At 40.2% G+C, this 23,647-nt stretch overlaps 1 protein-coding gene across 4 annotated transcripts in view; it reads left to right on the top strand.

Moving 5' to 3' along the window:
- Positions 1–1,923: 1,923 nt before the first annotated feature.
- SOCS6 (suppressor of cytokine signaling 6) overlaps positions 1,924–23,647 on the top strand; it is an 86,854-nt gene continuing 65,130 nt past the window's right edge. For 2 of the 4 annotated variants that reach the window (XR_004677656.1, XM_034996127.1), the window contains exon 1: positions 1,926–2,499. The gene's annotated coding sequence lies outside the window, so the exon portion shown is untranslated. Of the gene's footprint in view, positions 2,500–23,647 lie in introns of all 4 variants that reach the window. The other 2 variants (XR_004677658.1, XR_004677657.1) reach the window with 2 other exon arrangements.

Below are 23,647 nucleotides of genomic sequence, written 5' to 3'. Positions count from 1 at the left end.
TTAAAGATTTATTTATTTATTTGAGAGAGAGAGAGAGAAACAGCATGAGAGGGGATAGGGTCAGAGGGAGAAGCAGGCTCCCCGCTGAGCAGGGAGCCCGATGCGGGACTCGATCCCAGGACTCCGGGATCATGACCTGAGCCGAAGGCAGTCGCTTAACCAACTGAGCCACCCAGGCGCCCCGCCCCTTAAACACATTTTATATCCCCTCCGAGTCTTACTCCTTTTGTGGGGCTCAAGTGAGGTTAATAAATCCACCTGACAGACTTATTGTGAATATATATTTTGTTTAAAGTAAAATCCAAACTCTCCACCATGGGCTACAAGATTTCTGCCCAGTTCTTTCGTTCATCTTGAGCAACCCTGTCTTCCTCACCACAAAGTTACCCTCTAGCCTTTCTATTCCCTCACATTCCAGGCTGCTTCTGGCCTCCTCACCTTTGACATGTAGTTGTTTGCCTAGAATGTCGTTCTTATGGTTGGTTCATTGTCCGATCTTAATGCCAGGTTCACTGCATCAGAGAAGGCTTTCCTGACTACTCTTATAGCTCCTTCAGGAGCCCCATCTTACCAGTTTGTATGTTTTCATCATAATGTTTACTGCAGTGTATAACTATTTTGTTTATTTCTTTTGGTCTTTCTCCTCTTCCAAGTCCCACATGGGCAGAATGTGGTCTGTGGTTCTCTGTCTCCCTAACACATCCCATGGGGACATGGTGTACAGAAAGTGCTTGTAGTTTTTACATTGTTATCTACACACTAAAGGCAAGGATTTGCTGTGTAGATGGTAGAAATCTGTTGGTTTTTTTGTGTTGCTCATTGCCATCTGAGCTGATCTGCTCAGCTGAGTAAGTCATGGCCCTAATAAGGCCAACATTCTTGTAACTTCAGGGCCCAAGTCACCCTACACAGGGAGAGCTTTTTTTTTTTTTTTAAGTCAGCTCTACTCCCAGCATGGGTCCCAAACTCATGACCACAAGATCAAGAGTTGCTCTACTGACTGAGCCAGGCAGGTGCGCCAGGAACTGTCTTTACCTGTAGAGCCAGAATGTGGGTCTGAGCTCATTCAAGTGTCCAGCTGTCCAGTCATGAAGATGCACAGGCATTCATCACTTCTGGAAGAGTAGTTATCTATAGTGTGTGGAGAGTAACAACTCCAAAGCACACTTCCCTTGATGTTAGCGCACATAGCTTGATAAGGTAAACCCTTCGTTGTCTGGAAGCCCTGGCATTCTCAGTTATGTGATGCAGAATTCAGCAGGAGGAAAAAACCTCATTTGGAATCAGTCAAGTAGGAGGCCTAGATAGCTAACTGGCTGATGAAGGCAGTCTTTCATAGGGATGTGGATCGAGGTTTGAATTTCAGCTCTGTGACTTTATAGGGTAGGTTTTTAAAATAAATTCTGTCTTATTTGCTTTATCTGTAAAATGTAATAGTGCCTTTCTCAGCATTGTTGTGGAAATTAAACAAGAAAATGTACATAAATGTATGGATTCAGTGCCTGGAATATAACAAATGCTAATATTAATATCAGTTTAGGGGCATCTGGGTGGCTCAGTTGGTTAAGCATCTGCCCTCAGCTCAGGTCATGATCCCAGGGTCCTGGGATTGAACCTGCTCATAGGGGAGCCTGCTTCTCTCTCTGCTGCTCCCGCTTCTTGTGCTCTCTCTCTCTCTCTGTCAAATAAATAAATAAAATCTTTAAAAAATATAATCAGTTTAAAATATACTGTGATTGGTTAAAAAGAGCATTCTGGGTAATCAGTACCAGGTATATAAGACTTGCTTTTTCTTTCTTTTTTTTTTTTAAGATTTTATTTGAGAGAGAGTGTGTGTGAGAGATCACAAGCGGGGGATCTGCAGAAGGAGAGGGAGAAGCAGGCTCCCTGCTGAGCAGGGAGCCCGATGCAGGGCTCCATCCCAGCAGTGAGATCATGACCTGAGCCGAAGGCAGACACTTAACCAACTGAGCCACCCAGGCGCCCCAAGACTTGGTTTTTCTTAAGGAAGCCCTGTGTGGGGAAAGGGTGTAAGACCAAAGGGACAAGAAAAATGAAAATAAAAGAGGAAAGACAGAGCTCACAGAAGTATTAATGGTGCCAGCTACTAGGATCGTGAGGGTTACAGATGTGAGCAGCTATTGAGTTGCTTGGCACTGGGTCACTGCAGTCAGTTGGTGGGAGATGTAGAACAAAAAAGGTGCTGCACTTGGCCTTCTGCAAAGCTCCAGGCTCTTGTTTTCATACTGTTGTAATATATATATTTTTAATCACTGTTAACAGCCATCACACTGAAATGTTTTCTTAAAATTATTAAAAGGGCATCACACTTGGAGACTATGTTTGGGGAGCAGTGGCTATCCCGTTGTCCTTGGGAGCAGACTGTTGAGTAATAGAGAAGAAAGAAAGAGAAGACGGCGGATCTCTGAAGGCCTGGGACACAAACCATTATCTGAGCATCAGTGAACCTGAAGATGCCATCCTGAAGTTTTTCAACAGGTAAATTTGGTCGTCAAGAGGCATCTGTCTATATATAGCACTTCAGTGACAGCATGAGATTATATTTGATATACACGTTTGTGTTTAAGGTTTCCCTTTTAAGAGAACAGAGGAATATATGGCTCCCAATGGGAAAGATGTTCATCAAAAACAATTTTAAGAATTTGATGTTATTCTTTAGAACGATTTAGAAAAGGTGTATTCACGTGCTCTAGATAGCCTGTTATTTGGAACTGCTAATGGTTGTTCTTTTTTTTTTTTTTTTAAAGATTTTATTTATTTATTTGAGAGAGAGAGAGAGAGCATGAGAGGGGGGAGGGTCAGAGGGAGAAGCAGACTCCCCGCCGAGCAGGGAGCCCGGCTAATGGTTGTTCTTATAGTGATAGGTGTTATTTTGAGTACCCCAGTAACACTGGATGGTTGAAGCAACAGGGTTAATACACCAGTAAAGTAAGATGAATTCTCAGTGGTATACTGTTACTTTGCATGATTTTCCTTTTGCGAATTTTGGTGTTTATAGTAATGAGATCTTTCTTAGTAAAGCTTAATTTTGGTTTTAAAGGAAATAATCATCCCTATGATAATAGTCACTTTTATCTGTTGACAACTGCTTTTGAAAAAGTGAAAAAAATGTACTTAGGGAATATTATTATTACCAAATGTCACAGACTGTTGGAATATGTAAGCATGTCACACACATAGAATTATTTTAGGATTTTAGTAGTTTTGTGCATTTGGAAAATTACTGCATTTTAGAATTAGAAGGAAGCTTCTGATTATTGACCAGCTTCATCCTTAGGTAGATAATGGGGAAAGTGAGACTAAGGGTGGTTAAGTAATCGGCCCAAAGTCACATACCACAGTACTAGTAGATTTTAGAGTGGAGTCTGATGTGTGCAGCTCTTCTTGTGGATGCAGGATGTTTTCATTTACTCCTGGGAGGTGGGGAATTTGGATTTGTGTCTTCATGGAGGAGGTCACAGTTGAGCTGGCTCTTGGAGGGTGACCTGTGGTTGGGAAGAGCCATAAGCGGCAGGGACAGTATCTCAAACAGGCCGAACAGCAGGAGCCTTAATATTAACCTAGAGATCCTTTTTTTTTTTTTTTTTAAGATTTTATTTATTTGACAGAGAGAGGCACCAGTGAGAGAGGGAACACAAGCAGGGGTAGTGGGAGAGGGAGAAGCAGGCTTCCTGCGGAGCAGGGAGCCCGACGTGGGGCTCGATCCCAGAATCCTAGGACCACGACCTGAGCTGAAGGCAGACGCTTAATGACTGAGCCACCCAGGTGCCCCTAACCTAGAGATTCATTTCTCCTCTTTCCTAACTGAGGTTACCTGTATTCTGTTTCTTACTTTACTTCCTTGATTTAGTGGAGCTCATTCTCCTAGTAACTTCCTGAAAAAGGTGGTGGGGTTGTTGTGTTTTTTGTTTTGTTTTGTTTAGACCTTGTCAGAAAACATGTATGTTCCAAATATCTAATTTACAGTCTGGGAACTTGCTGGTGTAGTACACTGGTAAGTGTCTAGACAGGTATAAAAATGTATATATTAAACATTTAATATGCATATACCTCATAGACAGTGATGTACTGGTATATAGGTGTGCTACCCTTTTTTTTTAATATTTTATTTTTTAAGTAATGTCCACACCCAGTGTGGGGCTTGAGCTCACGACCTAAGATCAAGAGTCGCATGCTCCACCGACTGAACCAGCTAGTCACCCCAAGTGTTCTACTTTCTAAATCTACTTTTTAAATTTTTAAATGTTAAAGTCTGAATTAAAAAAATTAAGGAGGAGTGAATTTATTTCATTAATCAATTCTTATTTAAGCCAGCTCCCTTAACATTTTAAATAATTGGATTTGTGAACATTTTCATATTTAACTTAATAGAGATGTATTGAACACAGTTAAAAAGGTGCTTAGAAATGCTCATGTAAAAATTTGTTCTCTGCAGGTTAAATTTCTAAGTCTGCATATTTTTATTTCCCCTGAATCAGATTCTTTTAGAATTGGACATGCTTTAGAGATCAGCCTCTTTATTTTATGTGGGGAACAGACTCACCAAGGAGAGATTCACTCAGTGTCACACAGCAAACTAGTGCTACCCTATATTTTTGTGTCAGTAGCCTACAGAGTGGGAGAGAATCAGTTGAAAATTTATTAGAGCTTTTGCTGTAATTATAAATTTATTCTTTTTTTTAAGATTTTATTTATTTACTTATTAGAGCGAGAGCTTGGGCGAGGCGGGGAGAGGGAGAAGCAGGCTCCCCGCTGAGCAGGGAGCCCAATGTGGGACTGGATCCCAGGACCCTGGATCATGGTCTGAGCCGAAGGCAGGTGTTTAACCAACTGAACCACTCCCGTGCCCCTAAATTTATTCTTAATTCATTAAATTTTAAATTACTTGGCAACTTTAAGTCCATTTTTCTTAACTTGGTTATCTTTAAATTTCTTTATCTACCTTTGTAACCATGCAAATAGTCACATTACTTTTCATTTATTCATTTTTTAAAGGTTTTATCTATTTATTTGACAGAGAGAGACATAACGAGAGAGGGAACACAAGCAGGGGGAGTGGGAGAGGGAGAAGCAGGCTTCCCGCGGAGCAGGGAACCCGATGCGGGGTTCTATCCCAGGACCCTGGGATCATGACCTGAGCCGAAGGCAGACGCTTAACGACTGAGCCACCCAGGTGCCCCTCACACTACTTTTTAAAAATAAAGCTTATTGTGTAAGATCTGAAGGCCCTAAAAGAAGTCAAAGTGATTGTATTACATTGACTATTTTCCATTTATTTTTATTTGCATGTAGTTGTCAAAAACTGGAAGGGGTAGGAGGTCGCACCCTCTGCTCAAGCTGTTGCCTTAGCCTGGCAGTTTCCTGGTTGCTGCCAGAAGACATGAGGCTCCTGGGTCAGAGATAAAGGACTTCATTACTCAGGGCACTGTCAGCATTTGTGCCAGTTCCCCGAACACACTTCGTGTTGAGAAGACAACATAGGGGCCAGAGGAGAAAGCAGGGAGACAGATTAGGAGGCAGTTAGGTAACGCGGCCGAGATAGCAAGCACAGTGCGTGGGGCAGTGGTGGCAGCAAGTGGTCGGATTCTGTGTGTACTTTGAAAGTAGTTGAGCCATGACCCTGGACGTGGTAAGTGAGAGAAAGAGGGGAGCCACGGGTGATTGTGGAGGTATTGATCTGAGCAGTTGGAAGAATGGAGTAACCACAGACCTAAGTGGGAAAGGCTGAGAGTGGAGTAGGTGTGGGGCTGGGATGGGAAAGATCCAGAGCTTAGTGCTGAACGTGTGTGGTCTCGGACATCCCTAACACAGTGAATGGCGGTGTCAAGAAGGGAGTTGACTGAAACTAGGCCAATTAAAGATGTGGATTTGGGAGTGGAGATTTCAGGCATGAGAGTGAGTGAAGTCACTGGGGCGTGGGTGTAGATGCAGAAAGAGTGACCCATCGTGAGTGCTGGGGTATCCAGCGTGACGAGATCGGAGGCACAGTAGTCTGAGAATGATGGATCAGCTGTGTCGGGTGCTGTGGACAGAGCATCTCAGGTAAGAACTGAGCATTGATGCTGGATCTGCAGTGGGGACATCACTGGTGACCTTGACCAGAGCAGTTTCTGTTTGATGGGATAGAGAAGGTCTCTGATGTGGGTAGAGGGAAAACGGGAGAAAAGGATTAGTAGGCCTCCAGTATGTATGTTTTTCCCAAGGTGTTTTGTTGCAAAGGGGATTAAAGAGATGGAACCATAGTTGGCGGGGAAGATAGGGTAAAGACAAGTTTGTATATATGAGAAGTGATGTTTTTAGGAGCGATCCAGTACAGAGGGGAACTTGTTGGGATGGGAGGGCCTTTAGAGAGGTGCATGGATCGGTAAAGTAACAGGATGGTTTTGTCCGAAGTTTTCTTCTCATGTCCTAATTATCTCAGTGAAATAGGAAGCTGGGCCATCAGCTGAGATTAAAGATGGGGGGAGTAAGTGTTACAGGTGCGAAGAAAGATGTGGGTTGGTTGACAAGGAATGGGAGAGACTGAATGGATCAGGGAAATGTAGTTGGATTTCCAGGCAGCATTAAGGTTCCAGCAGAGGTTCATGGTCATGACGTTAAGTGAGACCAGGCAGAGTGGTTACGTGTTTCTCCAGCCACATTTTCCTGTAAGGGTGCAGGCATGGCGTGGGCAGAGTTGAACTGAAGCAGTGTTGTCGTTTTGCCAAGAGAGTGTTTCAGAGCAAAGTGGGAAAGGGAATTGAGGGTACATGCTAGGGAAGGATTATGACTGAGTGTGGAATGTAAACTGAGTAAGGAGTTAAGAGGATCACTGAAAAGCTGGTGAGTTTATTCTTTTAGAGTTAATATTTATATATTAAGTCTGTATTAATTAACTCTATATTGATATAATACTCACTTAGACTGAATATTTCAGGTCAGACCTGACTGTATATACATAAATCAAAATTAAATGTCACATTGGCAAAAACTTGTTTTGGGTGGGATGAAGAGAAAGAGAAGGCTGCCTAGGTTCTCATTAAAAAAATACAATATCCTGGGGCGCCTGGGTGGCTCAGTCGTTAAGCGTCTGCCTTCGGCTCAGGTCATGATCCCAGGGTCCTGGGATCGAGTCCCGCATCGGGCTCCTTGCTCAGCGGGAAGCCTGCTTCTTCCTCTCCCACTCCCCCTGCTTGTGTCTCTCTCTCTGTCAAAAAATAAATAAAATCTTTAAAAAAAAAAATACAATATCCTTATCTATTGATAGATATTTTTGTTCAGTCGTGGTAAAACCAAAAGCCAAGAAAAGGCCTTGTATTTTGCTTTAACTTGAGGGATTTACTCAGCCATTCCCTTTAGAAAAGTAACTTAAGAACAAACAAACTCACAGACCTTTTTCTTATAAAAACGCCATATTTATAGAATATTTAGAAAATAAAGTATTGAGAACAGTATTTACGGAGCATTCTGTGGTCCAGATGGCAGTGCTGCTGTATTTCTTTCTGGTCTGGTGTCCCTCCCTATTCTTTCTACATAATCGAGACCACACTGTACATATGATTTTGTTTCCTGTGTTTTTGCACTTAACAAATGAACAATATGAACTTTTCCCTCATGTTATTTATAACCCTGTATAAATATCAATTTTAGTGGTTCCCTAAAGTTCCATTGTGTAGATGTGCTAGAATTTTGTTTACAGTTCTCAGTCTGTTGGAAATTAGAATGTTTCTGATTCTTAAAATCTATTTTTTGTCATATGTAATAATGTAGGGGACATTGTTATGCTTTGGTTTCATGTTATTTCTTTGAGTTTTTAAAAACAGCATTATTGGGTCAGAGAGTATGAATATTTTTTTAAGAGTTGCATAGAACCAAGTTTTGTGAACAGTTGCATAGAACTAAGCTTTTTTTTTTTTAACAACTATATTAAGACATTTTCAAGTAATGAATATCATCATTTAGAAAAATCTTTGCTAATTTGAGTTGTGCAAAGTCATTTCTATTTTAATTTCGTTTCTTTGATTCTTATCAGGGTCAGTATTTTTTTTAGGTTTACTTATTTATTTTAGAGAGAGGGTGAGAGGGAGAGAAGAGTGCTCCAGTGAGTCAGGGGAGGGGCAGAGGGTGAGAATCTTTGAGGCAGACTCCCCACTGAGCTGGAGAGCCTCATGCAGGACTAGATCTTCTGGCCCATGGATTTTCTGGCCCATGAGATCATGACCTGAACTTAAACCAAAACCAAGAGTTGGAGGCTTAACTGACTGAGCCACCCAGGCGCCTCAGGGTCAGTATTTTTTGGTGAATGTGTTGAACCAGTTGGTTGTCCATGTGGAAGAATGTAAGATAATCCTTACCTTATATAAATCAATACTAGGTTAATCAAGGACTTACACATGAAAAGCAAAACTTCAATACTTTTATAGGAAATACGGAAGAGTATGTGACTTCAGTATCGGCAGGATTTCTTAAGACAACAAAAGGAGCAAACAATAAAAGAAGACTGACAAAGTCAACTAAGATAAAATGAGAAACTTCCTCAAGGTGCCACACAAAGAATAAAGTCAGTATACAAGTACTCTACAGCTGTAGGAAAAAGAAAGTAGATGATCCATATGAACTGATATGCACTGATTTCTAGGAGTCTAAAATGTACCTGCTCTATCTTAAATCTTTTTGTTCTATATATTTAGCCACGCATTTTAACATTTTTCTCACAGTAAGGAAAGCAGAGAAATGTTTAAAAGTCAGGTGGTTCTGCATTTCCACCAGCAACATAGGAAAGTTCTAGTTTCTCTACGTACTTGTTAACACTAGGTCTGGTCATTCAGATGGGTGTGTAGTGGTGTATCATTGTGGCTTTAATTTATATTTTCTTTTTTTTTAAGATTTTATTTATTTATTTATTTGGCAGAGAGAGACATAGCGGGATAGGGAACACAAGCAGGGGGAGTGGGAGAGGGAGAAGCAGGCTCCCCGCCGAGCAGGGAGCCTTATGCGGGGCTCGATCCCAGGATCCTGGGATCATGACCTGAGTCGAAGGCAGGCACTTAATGACTTAGACACCCAGGTGCCCCTAATTTATATTTTTTTAATGACCAGTAATATTAAGCACCTTTTCATGTGCTTGTTAGCCATTTGCACGTCTTCTGTCGTCTTTGGTAAAAGATCTACCCATGTCCTTTGCCCATTTAAAAAAATTAGGTTGTCTTAATTCAGTTGTAAGAGTTTTTTATTTGTTCTGCTTAAAGGTGTTATATCAGATATGTGATATACAAATATTTTTTCCTAGTCTGTGACTTGTTCTCTCTTGACGTGTTTTGGAGCATAAAGTTTGTAATTTTAATGAAGTCCTAAAGTTGGGTGGTTTTCACAAATAAGTTCCTCAGTTCTTGCATGCAGTTAGTTTATCTCCAAAGTGCTGAAATGGTTGCTTTCTACATTTTGACCCAACTTTATGGCTACCTTTTGCAGAGAGGATTTATCAACCTTCTCGGGTCACCGTGCCAGAAGTGAGTTCCCCTGGGTAGATACTTGTTTGATATCTATTTTTAAATGACAAAACTGAGGCATGGATGTGCACAGTCATTCGGAAATGCTGGCTTGATTTGAACTCAGGTAGCGTGGTTCCAGGATCTGTGATCTTAGTCACTAGGCTCTGCTTTCCCATTCTAATACAGTCAGAAAAGGTGGTAGATTCTAGATCATGCACCACGGGTCAGCACTTGTGTCTGTTACTTGGCCCCTTCCCTTGTGACTTTGGGCAGACTGTTAAACTTTCTTTTTTTTTTTTAAAGATTTTATTTATTTATTTATTTTAGAGAGAGAAAGAGAAAGAGCATGCACTTGAGTGGGGAAGGGAGAGGGAGAGGGAAAGGATCTCAAGCCGACTCTGCCCTGAGCACAGAGCCTGATGTGGGGCTCGAACTCAGGATCCTGAGATCATGACCTGAGCCGAAACCAAGAGTCAGACACTTAACCAGCGGAGCCACCCAGGTGTCCCAGATTGTTAAACTTTCTAAGGTTTGGCTTCCTCTTCTATTAAATGGAGATAAAGATATAAAGATAGTACCTTCCAATAGAGTTCTTATGAGGATTAAGAAGATTAATGTACATTTTTCAGGATGTAGTCACCTCTCAGCAGTAGTTGTGCTGGTGTTGGTAATAGAAGTCGTATGGGGGGCAGAGGTAGTAACAGTGGTGGCAGGACCCCTCCTTCTTCCTCCTGGGTATCTCTCCTCTGGGGATAGCATCCAAACTCTGTGCCTTTGCAGCCCTTCCCTCAGTCTTCTGCAAATGTCTGCTTGCTTATAGTCTGTACTGGAATCTACGGTCCTTGAGGGTAAGGTCTTTTTCATCTCTGCGCAGGGCTGGAAGCATCTCCTCCTACTTTTCAAGGAAGTGCAGTGTCTTACCAGTGTCAGGACAAGGATGTCACCTGGAATGATAAATAAGGCAGGAGAGGGGGGCACAGAGTGGTTAAGGAAACCTAGAGAAATCACAGTGAATGATAAGAAGCACTTGCTATATAGGGCAAACCCTAGGGAGCCCAGGTTGTCGAGGTCAGGGATTTGGGTTGCATAAGGTGTTCGTTCCTGGTGCACGTAAGGAACAGAGCCAGCAGAAGAGTCCCCCTCGTGAACAGGGAAGCAGAAGACTGAAGCATGAGAGTAGGTGCCTGGGATGGCACAGGGCATAAAGGGGAGAAGTTTGCATCCTGAGAGGATGCGAGGGAGAATGGGGAACAGTTGGGGAAGGTGTAAGGAGAGATGGATTTAGGAAAACTTGTTGAGACCTTTGACCCTGAGGGTATCAGAGTCCTGCTTTTCTGGATAAGAGGTGACCGAAACACACAAATACGTATTTTACCTAGACTGCGTGTTTTCTTCTCTCGGGGTGCAGTGGGGTGGTTGTTTTGTAGTAAAGTGAAATGTGCTCACTGGTTACAGAAAGATCTAATAACAGGATTCCCCCACTATCTGAAAGCCGGGTGTTCCCGTGAAACCTTTTATGAGCCAAAATGGTATGTAAAATGAAGAAGCAGTTATCATTAATTTATATGGGAAATGTTTTGAGCATTTCCAGACTCCCCAAAATAACCTATTTTAGGCTTTTCTGATACCTTAAAACACATCTTGCCAACGGATGCATAGAACAAACCAAGAGAAAGCACGTATGCTCACAGACACAGTTCAAAGCTCTGGGGGCCGGAGGCTGAGATGCTGAGTGCAGTTCCCGGGGAAGGCGCTGGGGAGCGCCGCGCTCGCTGTTTGAGTGAGTGCGGCCTCCCACCCTGCTCACTGCCAGACAAACACTGAATGCTGTTTCTGCCTTTTGCCTTTTCCATAAAAGCCAGAAATACTCTGTGGATTTCTTTTGATCAGCACAAACAGGTACTGATGTAGGTCTTTTTGTAAAAGTAACATGGCGTAAGGCGCAATTCAAAAAGCAGACAATACCTGTATAGAAAATAGCAGGCTGTTGGGGTTCCTGACTCCTTGTCCTGGTCACTAGAGTTGCAGTCATCGACACTGGATATTCTTTGAGACTTTTACTATATATATGTAGGTATATAAATACGTATACAAATGGGATCATGTTTGCATTTTGTTTTGTAGCTTGCCCTTCACCTTTGTTTGTAGCTTGCCCTTCAATGTATTTGAATCTCTTTATCTGCATAATATTCCCATCGTATTGGTGGATTATAATTTATTAAACTTGGCCACTGATTTTTGTTGTATATTATTCTTGTTTCCTGATATTTAGGTTAACTCTGCATTTTTGCCAAAATAGACTATTCAGTAAATTGTGTAGTGAATAAGTGGGCTCATTCTGTAGAATCAGTTCTTTGATCTTAAGCACACCCTTAATCTCTGCCTCATCTTTCCCATCTATACAGTGGGAATATTACTGTTTTGACTACTACTATTAGCTGCAAACACATGCAGCCCTAATACGTGCTACACGGTGATGTTGTGAGGACACCACATATATTAACACATTTAAACCTCACAACCGACCTGAGTGGTAGGTACCGTTATTTTGAAGATCATACAACTGTTAAATTGTGAACCCAGGAAATACATGAACTCATGCTTTGTGGTTCCAGAGTGCTTCCCACTGTGTTAGACTGCTTTCTGCACAGCATGGGACACACAGGGTTCTAAGGATTAAATGAGATGCTGTATATTCAGAAGGCTTAAACCAAAGCCTGGCATGTATTAGGCTAATGTGTGGCCTATATGTACCAGTACTAGGTAAATGATCAAATAATAGTAGCTTTTAAAATTTTTAATGCTGTAGGGAACATAATTTTCCATATGCATGAGTATATATCCAAAACACAAATTCCTGATCACATAATTACTTCGTTAAAGCATATGTAAATTTAAGTTTTTGATAAATATTTTCAAATAATTCTCCACAAACTGTACCAATTTATACTTCAGCAGTGAGTTATGAGTGCTCAGTTTTTCATACCCTTGCCAACATTGTTAATTGATTTAACTTTTACAAATTCATAGGTGAGCGATATTATCGTTTTGTTTTCCTTTTTAGTGCATTTTTAAAATTGAGATACAACATACCCTACAGTGAGGGGCGCCTGGGTTGCTCAGTCAGTTAAGCATCTGACTCCCTGATTTCGGCTCAAGTCATGATCTCAGGGTCATGAGATTGAGTTTTGTGTTGGGCTCGCACTCAGCGTGGAGTCTGCTTGTCCCTCTCCCTCTGCTCCCCACTCCCCACATGTGTGCGTGCCTGTGCTCTCTCTCTCAAATAAATAAATAAAGATCTTTAGAATATACCTATAGTGAAAGTCAGGCTTTATAGTGTACGGTTTGTTGAGTTTTAACAAATATATTCAGTCATGTAACTACTACCACAATCAAGATATAGAACAGTTCCGGGCACCCCGGATTCCTTTTAATTTCTTTGTTATGAGTGAATTGAAAATCTTCTAGGGTGATGATTGGCTACTTGAATTTGTTTTCTCCCTCTCTCGCTTGCTTGGTTTCTCTTGCTTTCTTGCCTTTCTTCCTTCTTTCTTTTCTTCTGTTATTCTTTTTGTGTGAACTGTTCTTTTGTATATTGTGCCCATTTGCTTATAGGATTGTGTGCCTTTCTCATACTGATTTCTAAGAGCACAGTCTGTGTTACAGAAATTAATCCTTTGTCATGTGTTTGCAGTTTTCTCCAGTTTATCTTTTGGCTTTAGTTATGCCATTCTTTTGGCTATCCAGAAATTTATAAATTTTGCATTGTTAGATTGTCATTCTTTTCCTCTGTGGCTTCACGGTTTTATGTTATGTATAGAAAAGCTTTCTGCAGTGTGAAGATTTTTTAAAGATTTTTCTCCAACTTTTATTTTTTTTATGTTTGCATATTTGATCCTTCTGCACAGTATTTTTATATAAGAAAGTAAAAGCTTTGCTTTCTCCACCACTCCCAAATGGTTATCCAGCCCTCTCATCATCATTTCTTGAGTAACCTGTCTTTTTTTTTCCCCTCCAGTTTTAAGCTATATGTTTTAATATCCTATGCAGCTCATTCTCCCTCAGTTGTCCTTTAGGTTTTTTCTTACTCTTTTCCTTGTTTATATGTCCAAGTTAATTTCAGTATAATTTTATCTGGTTTCTTGCAAGTATCATTGATGTTTTCTTGGGATCTTGAGTAATGTTTTGACAGGATTTAATTGTTTTATCTAAGAATAAGATGTGTCTTTTTATATATTTAAATCTGTTATGATCCTCTGAGGAGTTTTAAAGTTTTTCATATAGCTGTGGACATTTTATAAAGATTAATTTCATCTGGGGCACCTGGGTGGCTCAGTCCGTTAAGCGTCTGCCTTTGACTCAGGTCATGATCCCAGAGTCCTGGGATCAAGCACCAGTTGGGGCTCCTTGCTCAGTGGTAAGCTTGCTTCTCCCTCTGCCTGCCGCTCCCCCTGCCTGTGCTCTCTCCGCCCCACCGCCCCCCCGTTCAAATAAATAAGATCTTTAAAAAAAATTTTTCATCATTTTTGAAACTATTATAAATTGAATCTAGTCTTTTATTATATTTGCCTACCAGCTTTTAAAAAATAATTACTAGTGATTTTTACATATAAATTTTGTAAGCAGTCACTAGAGTGAATTTTTTTTTGTTTTTTTGTTTTTCCCCTAATAGTTGTTCAGCTGCATCTGTTGTATTCTAGGTACTCCCTCATGTCATCTGTAAATAATGACAATTTGTCTCCTCTTTTCCAATATTTATACTTACTTCTTACTCTTGTCTAATTAATTAGCTACTATGTTGAAAATAATGCTAATTAATACTTGATAATTGGCATCTTTGTTGCTGGCTTTCAACATTTCTTTATTATTCGTATGACTTAATTTTGTTATATATGGCATGTTAAATGTCCATCTACTTCTATTTTACAGTTTTTTTTTTTAAAGATTTTATTTATTTATTTGACAGAGAGAGTGAGAGAGTACAAGCAGGGAGGAGTAGTAGAGGGAGAGAGAGAAGCAGGCCTCCCGCCGAGTAGGGAGCCCGACGCTGGGCTCGATCCCAAGACCCTGAGATCATGACCTGAGCCGAAGGCAGACACTCAACCGTATCTGAGCCACCCAGGCGTCCCTATTTTACAGTTTTTTTTGAGGGGGTTAGGGTTAGGACTGATGTTATTTATTTTTTTTTCTGATTTTTTTTGTGTGTGTGTGTGATTTATAGCTGTGGTCATATGATTTTGCTCCTTTGCTTTATGGTAAATTATAATAAATTTACAAATAATCAACTGTGCTGGCAATCCTGGGATGTACCTTACCTAGTTGAATTGTTTCCCCTCACCACTCTGGTGTTTACTGATATTTAAGATTTGTATTTCAGTATTCGTAAGTGAGATCAGGGGGCGTTTTTTTGTTTTGTTTTGTTTTGTTTTTAATGTGTTGTCTTTGCCCACTGGTGGTATCAGTGTTCTTTGGCTTCAGAAATAAATTTGGGAGGTTTCTTTTTCTATGTCCTGAAGTAGTTTAGTGAGTATTGTATTTCATGTTTTTAGTGACTTGTCCCTTTTTCTCCCTGAAGGAAGAGAGGGCCATGGTAGTTCTTTGAGAACTTTCTCAAGTTCTTTGACAACTTTTAGTCTCTTTTGGATTCCTGCCTCTTGTGAGGCAAATTTTGGTAATATATTTTTGCCATAAAATTACCCATTTCATCTAAATTTCAAATTTTTATTGAGTTTCAAAGTACCTCACATATTTTGATTTCTTGTGGATCTATAGTTACTTCATTTCTAGTTCACATAAATACAGTTTTCCTTTTTTCTTGATTATGACAGCCAGTTGTTCATCAGTTAAGTTTTTTGTGGTTTGACCAAAGAATCAACTCTTATAATGCTTACTACTGCTATTTTTTTATTTTCTGATTTGTTAATTTGTGTTTTCATCTTTTTGGGGGTGTTCTCATTGCTGACTTCCGGAATTGAATGCATACTTTGTTTCTTTTAATTCCTTACTATTTATTTTTATTTATTTATGTTTAAATTCCTTACTGTTTAGTTTTGTAAACCTTTAAGGTTTTGAAGTTTTCTGGGAGCACAGTTACAGGGTCTTGCAGAATCGCATAGTTTTTGATCGGTCGCATTTCCATTATGTTAGTTTATGAAGAATATACCATTTTTGTTCTCTTTGAGATTTCCTCTTTGATCCAAGAGGATCATCCAAGAGGATGTTTGGTAATTTTTATTTTCTGTTTTCCTTTTCAGTTTTTATTGTCTTGTGGTCATTTGAGGAGATACTCCTTTTTTTTTTTTTTTTTAGAGGTGGGGGAGGGACAGAGGGAGAGAGAGAGAGAATCCCAAGCAGGCTCCTCACCCAGAGGAGCCCAATGCGGGGCCCAGTCTCATCATCCTAAGATCAGGACCTAAGCTGAAACGAAGAGTCCGACGCCTAACTGACTGAGCCACCCAGGTGCCCCTAATGAGATATTTCTGATTTTTCGATTTACTGGTATTTTCATTGTGGCCTAATATATTGTCACATTTGGTAACTATACCATGAGTTCTTGAAAAGCAGATGTATTTTCACTTTTTAGAGTACAGAATCCATATATTTAATAGATAAAGTAATTATGTAATTTAAATCCGCTATATTCTTCATTTTCATTTATTTTCTTGGGCTGAAAGATATTTTAATGTTCCATTTTATGTGTAAAGATTTTTTTAAGATTGATTTATTTTAGAGAGAGAAAGAGAGGGAGAGGAGAGAGCATGAGTGGGAGAAGCAGAGGGAGAGAAAGAATTTCAAGGAACTCTGTGCTTAGTGTGGAGCCTGTCTTGGGGCGGCTCAATCTCATGACCCTGAGATCATGACCTCAGCCGAAACCAAGAGTTGAATGCTTAACCTAAGACTGTGCCATCCAGGCATCCCTGCATGGAAAGATTTTTGCCATTTTTATTTTCTTTGTGGATTATACCTTATGTAATGTGCCCTTTTTTATTTGCATGACCATTTTTCTTGAATGTATCACTGTCTTGTTACAGTTTCTTTCTTATTAAGTAAGCATATTCCTTTTTTCATTCTTTTCTGTTAGAGGATTTTTCCTGAAGCAATTAAGGTTGGTATTTGTTAGTTAATTGAAAAACTTCACCTAAGTGTGGACTCAGTATTTTTTTTTTTTTTTTTTGGACTCATGTATTTTTAAACATCTCATTTTTAATTGAAACAAGTAAATATGCACTCTTTCATTAATTTCCATATGTAGGACCAGAGTCTTTTCTTTAAATATCTATTGCCTGAATTCTATCAGTCTGAATTATGTAAAGGATGTCCTTAAATAATATATTATATGTGATTTCCAATTTGGCACTCTTTTAAGTAGAAGTTAATCATATTTACAAAGCAATCTTTGTACAAAGGCCTACATTTTTTTAAAGTACTGTTTTCCTAGACTTTGAGTGGTTTTGTTTACACTTAATTCCACAGAAAATTTTTTTAGCCATTTGCATTTATTTAGTGTTTTCAAATCAATTATTTTTGTAGGAAGAACTTAAAAAAATATTTATTTGTTTGCATGCTTAAAACATGCAGTGAATTTAAATTCAGAAAAATTTGGATGAGCATCAGTCATACCCAGGACGTATTTTATGTAATGGGGATCTAGCCAGTGACAAAGACTGATAACATTCCTGATCTCAAGTAGAATTCAAGTAAATATGATTCACTAGATAGAGTAGGATAATCGCAGGAATGCTGAAGAAAAGGATAGTTCGATAGTGGCTAATAGAGATTTTACAGTGTTTTGAAGTATTCTGAGACCATTGGTTTTAGTGTGTTTCATATGTGACGGGATTTTTAAAACCAGACCTGAAAATCTTTTTTCTAATAGTTGAGTTTATCCGAGTCATATTTATTTATTTATTTATTTTAAAGATTTTATTTATTTATTTGAGAGAGCGAGAATGAGAGAGAGTACATGAGAGGGGGGAGGGTCAGAGGGAGAAGCAGGCTCCCCGCTGAGCAGGGAGCCCGATGCGGGACTCGATCCCGGGACTCCAGGATCATGACCTGAGCTGAAGGCAGTTGCTTAACCAACTGAGCCACCCAGGCGCCCCCGAGTCATATTTATTGGCATAACAAACATTGGGACCTAAATTCTGTCCTAGTTCATGTAATATTGACCATTGCCCTTATTTTTTTGGTATTATATCATCTACTTTCCCTCCTCTCTCTTCCCTTTCTGGAAGGATTTTATTATCTGTTCTTTATTTTTCCTTTTTTATAAAGTTAATGGCAAGTAGTGTTCTGGCAGATTCAGGAACAATGGAGTAGAATCCAGGGAACTGAAATGGAAGGGCATGAACCGTGGCTTGCTAAGAAACTGGCAGTCTTAAGGGCAGAAGGACAATAGTGAAACTCCTTACCTTGCTAACTTCTTCTGTGGATGCCTTGCTTACCTTAAAGTCTTTCTCTTTGTTCTTTTAAACTGTCTTCACAGATAGTTTAAGCTGGTAGTTCTAAGTAGGGTCTGTGGATCCCCTTTGATGATGAGGCTAGAACATAATTTGCCGTTCTCTGAGGGTGCAGAAGCAATGGTGGATAAAATTGGTGGTGCCCTCCCCCAGCCACCGCCATGGCAGCAGCTGTGATGGTTTGAATTTTCATAGCAGTCTCTGTTCACCTCTAAGCACTTGTAGTAAAAAGAAAATCACAGTTACGTTTAAGAATGTCACTGAGGAAGCTGTTAAAATTGTTACATTTATTAAATCTTGACCCTGAGTACACGTCTTTTCAAAATCCTTGTGATGAAATGCGTATGTATAGAGCATGCTTTCTACCACAGCCTAATGGAAGAAGGGTGTCTCAGGGGAAGCGCTTGTGCTGTTGCTGGAGATGCTGAAATGTAGCTGCTCTTCATGAAACACCACTTTTACCTCAAAGAACTGTTGACAGGGGCGCCTGGCTGGCTCAGTTGGTAGAGCATGCAACTCTTGATCTTGGGGTCTTGAGTTCAAGCCCCACATTGGGCAAAGAACTTACTTAAAAAAAAACCTAAATAAATTTAACAAATAAAAGAACCATTGACAAACTACGGTTTTTCAGCTTCTGGTTTTCAGTAGATACAGTCTCATAAATTCACTGACAGTATTGGTGTCAATGATGAATCCAGGCTTTCAAGCAAAAATTAGAATTGTGGAAAACTTGTGTCTCCCACTGTTAGTTTACTGCTTCCCAGTGCTTAGACTTTCCTGATGGGGTCAGTCAGTGGTGATATTAACAAATGGGATTTTTTGATATTGTGTAATGAAATCACTAATATATGATATTATAAAATCATACATACCTGGAAGATTGATTCAAAATGCAAGGTTAGACCAATGGATTTGAATGCAATAGAGTAAAGAAGTTATCTAAAGGGTTTCAGATTTCCCAGTGCAACTAACTTGTTAAGAAACTATCACTTGTTGATTTTTGGTATAATATCACAGGAAAGAATATCCACGGTTATATGAAAAGATTATTAAAGAAAATATTTCTCCCTTTCCCAGCTATATATCTGTAGGAGGTTGGATTTTCTCATTATACTTTAACTGAAAAAACATATTGTAACAGATTGAATGCAGATGGAAACATGAGAGTTCAGCTGTCTTTAGTCAGAAAAACGATTTACAGTAAAGTAAAACCATGCCACTTGTCTCACTGAATTTTTATTGTTTGGGTAAATATATTTATTTTTCAGGAAAATGTTATTTATGTTAACATGTAATGAGTATATTGTCATTGAAAAATGAATAAATAGGGGCGCCTGGGTGGCTCAGGTGTTGAGCGTCTGCCTTCAGCTCAGGTTATGATCCCAGGGTCCTGGGATCGAGCCCTGCATCGGGCTCCCTGCTCCGCGGGAAGCCTGCTTCTCCCTCTCCCACTCCCCCTGCTTGTGTTCCCTCTCTCGCGGTCTCTCTGTCAAATAAATAAAATCTTTTTTTTTTTTTTCTTAAAGATTTTATTTATTTATTTGACAGAGAGAGATAGCGAGAGCAGGAACACAAGCAGGGGGAGTGGGAGAGCGAGAAGCAGGCTTCCTGCCGAGCAGGGAGCCCGATGTGGGACTCGATCCCAGGACCCTGGGACCATGACCTGAGCCGAAGGCAGATGCTTAACGACTGAGCCACCCAGGCATCCAAATAAATAAAATCTTAAAAAAAAAAAAAGAATAAATATTTTAAAGTCTCAGTTTTAATTTCTAGCAGGGTAAGTTTCAGTAGATAAAACCCACATAGACAGAGCTTTTGGTGGTCTTAAGTAATTTGTAAGAGGATGAAGAGGTCCCCAGGCCAGAAAGTTGGGAACCGCTGATTTAGCAGCAGGATGACTGCATGCCATCCCGTGACAGGGGAAGAAATGAAGCTTTGGTGTAGCAACCACGTTCAGATTCCACATCTGCGCTCTCCTCGCGACAAATAACTTTGTTGGGCAGGTTTTAATTTCTCTGAGACCTGGTTTCCTCCCTTGTAAACTGGCAACAATAAAGCTGTTTGACTTGTTGAATGTTAAGTAGTTGATGTTGTATTTTGGATGTTTTTATTCGGTGTTTTAATGTCAGGCATGACTCTCTCCAATCATTCCTTAAAAAAGAGGCTGGGAAATTGTTTGAAGATGTTATCTTCTGCCCATATGAATACAGTATTCATGTCTAAAACCTTTTCCCTTGTACCCTTATACACATTTTCAAGTATATGTGTAAACTTAAAATTTTACAATTAGAAAAGCGGTAAAACTAATTCAGAACATTTACTTAGGCATGATGAGACAGATGGTAATCCTATAAAAAGATGACATATATTTTTGGAAGTGCAAACAGAAAAACAGATACTCTTAAAGCTTCCAGAGTGATCTTTGCCTAGAAGATGAAGGGAAGAGATAAAAGGCCATATGGCCTAATAGAACTTTTTATAGTTTTTTAATGTCTAGGATTGATTTTTATTTAATGTTAATGTTGAGTTGCATATGGATTGGTAGTTGAAAATGGAATAATTATCAAGTAGATTATTACCAAGTACTTTTGCTCTGGTTGTCAGTCTCTTTTTTCTACAAATGGGATGCAGTAGTGGGAAGCAGAGCCATTTGAACCCTAAGTTTAGCGAGGTTAATTTAAATGTGAATACATATCCCCCAGAATCAGTTACCAGTTATGTTGGGGCAGTTGTATACATCATGTTGCCTCACCGTGGAGCAGCTTTCTCCTTCATTTCACTGCTGTGTTCTCACTCGGCACATTTTTATTGAGTGCCTTTTTTGGGCCAGGTATGTACTAGGTGCTGGGGATAAAATGTCCAAAAAAAAAATTGACATGGTCTTTGCTTTCATGTAGAGTGTAGATAGTCTGCTGGGGTGAGAGTCATTAATCACATGGTTAAAACAGACAGATCTGAGTACACATCTCAGATGAAAATTCTAGGCAGGAGAGGTATGCAGTATTCTGAGGTCCTGTAATTGGGGGATTTCACTTAGGAAGAGCAGAATGTGGTTCCTTGAGGAATTGATGGATAAGCTGAGGTGTGAAAGAATTAGTTGAGAGGAAAATGAAAAAAAAAAAATTCATATCACAGGGGCAGTATGTTAAAAGTTCTGTGTTGAGTGAGAATATGATGAATACGAATGCTTTCAATGTGACTGGAGCAGAAATCAAGTAAAGAACAGCCACACCGTGTTCAGGAGTTTATTAACTTTATCGTAAATAATGGCAAATTATGGCTTGAGGTAGGGAGTGTGGGAGGTGAAGGTGGGCAGGGTATCAGATCACCATACCTGATTAGGTTTGCGTGCCTAAGATGGATTTACTCATAGTGAGCACCTCCTACACCGTTGGTGTGGTCCTAGACTCCGGAGGCATCAGTGGATAATGCGGAGTTAAAATCCCTACTTTTGTGAAGCTTATGTTCTTTAACTCCTGGAGGGGGAGAAAGACAGCATAATAAATGAGAAATGTTATCGCGTGCTAGAAAAAAACATAACGCAGCAAGAGGGTTTGTATGGCAGTTCACATGCCCGGTCAGGGCAGGTCTCTCAGAGAAGGTGACAGCTGAGCAAAGACTTGATGGAAGTGAGGGGTTAGCTGTGTGGTATTTGCAGAAGCACCAATGCCCTAAATGTCAGCAGGTTGGGGGTATTCTCAGAGCATCAGGTGGAGGAGAGGGCAAGTGTAAGAATGGGAGAGTCGCATTATGGCGGGCCTTACCACTGTAAAGACTTGTGCTTTTTACGGAGGCAAATGGAAGACATTTGGGGTTTTACTCTTCTCGTAGTTTGTCAGTTGGATTCCAGAAAGAGCAGAGTGTCCGTGGATGGATTAGGGTATATTGCCTCCATACAGGCTGCCCCGATCCTCCACCATACTCTTTCTTATTCAGGCCTGCTTTCCACATCATGTTCTGGAGCTTTCTTCAGCTTCTGTACCTACTTTTCAAAACTTAGCTAATTATGGGTCTCTAAAGCTTAGGCTTACAGTATGTGGCATGTCCTCCCGATGTTTTCCACCCAACCCCAAGATGAATCTGTATGTATTTCTACTGTATTATCTGTGTCTTCACACCTTCACGCACGCACGTACACGTTTCTAGCATAATGACTAGTATATTCATAACTGAGGACCCAGCAGCGTTTGCAGCTCTAAGTGTTTCCTGTCAGAGATCATGTTTAAACCAATTCATAATTTTTAATGAGGTTGAATGTTACTGTCACTAAAACTACATCACGAAGTGGGACATTATCAAGAATGACTTGTAAATGGAAATTAGATATTAATAAAACCTTTGCATGCAGTTGATTTATGTTTGACTCTCTCCAGTGTTCATATGTTGAACCTGAAATTCTCTCAACCCAACCATTGTTGAAAAATTGAAGAGGTGTGTAGTCTACCAGGGAAACTTGGATAGTCCTCTCCTAGAGCTACAAGTAGTTCCAAGTGATTGTTTTAATATCTTACATTTTATGAAGAAACTACTCATCTATTTTTTGGGTAAGGAAATTGGAGACCCCTGGGTTTTGTTTTTGATTTTGTTTTTGCCATCCAAGTTACAGTCCTACTGGGTTTGTATGTGTATGTATGTTGAAGAGGATGATATGTGGGCTCAAAACTGGGAAATGCATATTTTAACTAGAACATGTTGATATTTGAAACCTTTTTATTCTTTTTTAAAAAGATTTCTTTCTTTTTAGAAAGAGCACGTGCACATACACATAGTGGGGGGAGGGACAGAGAGAGAATCTTAAGCAGACTCCCCGCTGAGCGCTGAGCCTGATGCGGGACTCGATCTCACAACCCTGAGATCATGACCTGAGCCAGAATCAAGAGTCAGGCCCTTAACTGACTGAGCCACCCAGGCACCCTGAAAACCTTTTCATTCTTCTGAATGTGCTTAGACCCAAATACCTTGATGTGCCGTCTTATGTCCCACTCCTCTTCATACCATACACTTGGGGCACAGCTGGCTTCTGTGTTTGCATCTGCACTTCCCACCTTGGCCCAGAGCTTGCCCTTCCCTCAGTCCAGAAAGTTGTTCTTTCCACCTCAGCCTTCCTTTGCATGACTGGCCTTGGCCTAAATACTGGCTTGTCAGAGAGGCCTTGGAGGGAGGGGTCTTCGGTGTTTATGGAATCTAGAGTAGGAACCTCCGGTATTCTCTGCTTGCTTCCTTTTCCTTCATGATATCTATCACAGTTACTAATTATCAAGTCTTCCTTGGTTTACTTGTTCGCTGTCTGTGCTGCCCAGACAGCCTCTCCCAAAATAGTGACCACAGTGATGGCATGAGCCACTGGGCTATGGTACTGCCAGGGGCTGTTCTTCTTTCCACTTAACAGGGTTTTCTCTGAAGACAGACTTTTTTGTGGGTCAAGACTCCTTTGAGTATCTGATGATAGTGATGAAAAGGACAAGGACAAAATGTTTGGTCTGAGTTCAGGGGCTTCTCAGAGCCACTAAGACCTGCTTGTGGATTTTACCCACACCCTAACATCAGGCAGTCAGGGTGCAGCTGGGAAGCTAAGTTAGGAGTCACCATATGCCCTCCCCTGTCTCTTTGTTTACAGTCTAGTCTGACTGACAGCTTTTAATTGTTGGTCATGTTCAGAGTTTACTGCTAACGGATACTGTATCAGACCGTCTCTGT

Source organism: Mirounga leonina, unplaced genomic scaffold, assembly GCF_011800145.1.
Source record: "Mirounga leonina isolate KUSES-001 unplaced genomic scaffold, KU_Mleo_1.0 Mir_93, whole genome shotgun sequence".
In the NCBI taxonomy this organism is placed as follows: Eukaryota; Metazoa; Chordata; class Mammalia; order Carnivora; family Phocidae; genus Mirounga; species Mirounga leonina.
This window is presented reverse-complemented; position numbering and strand designations above follow the sequence as displayed.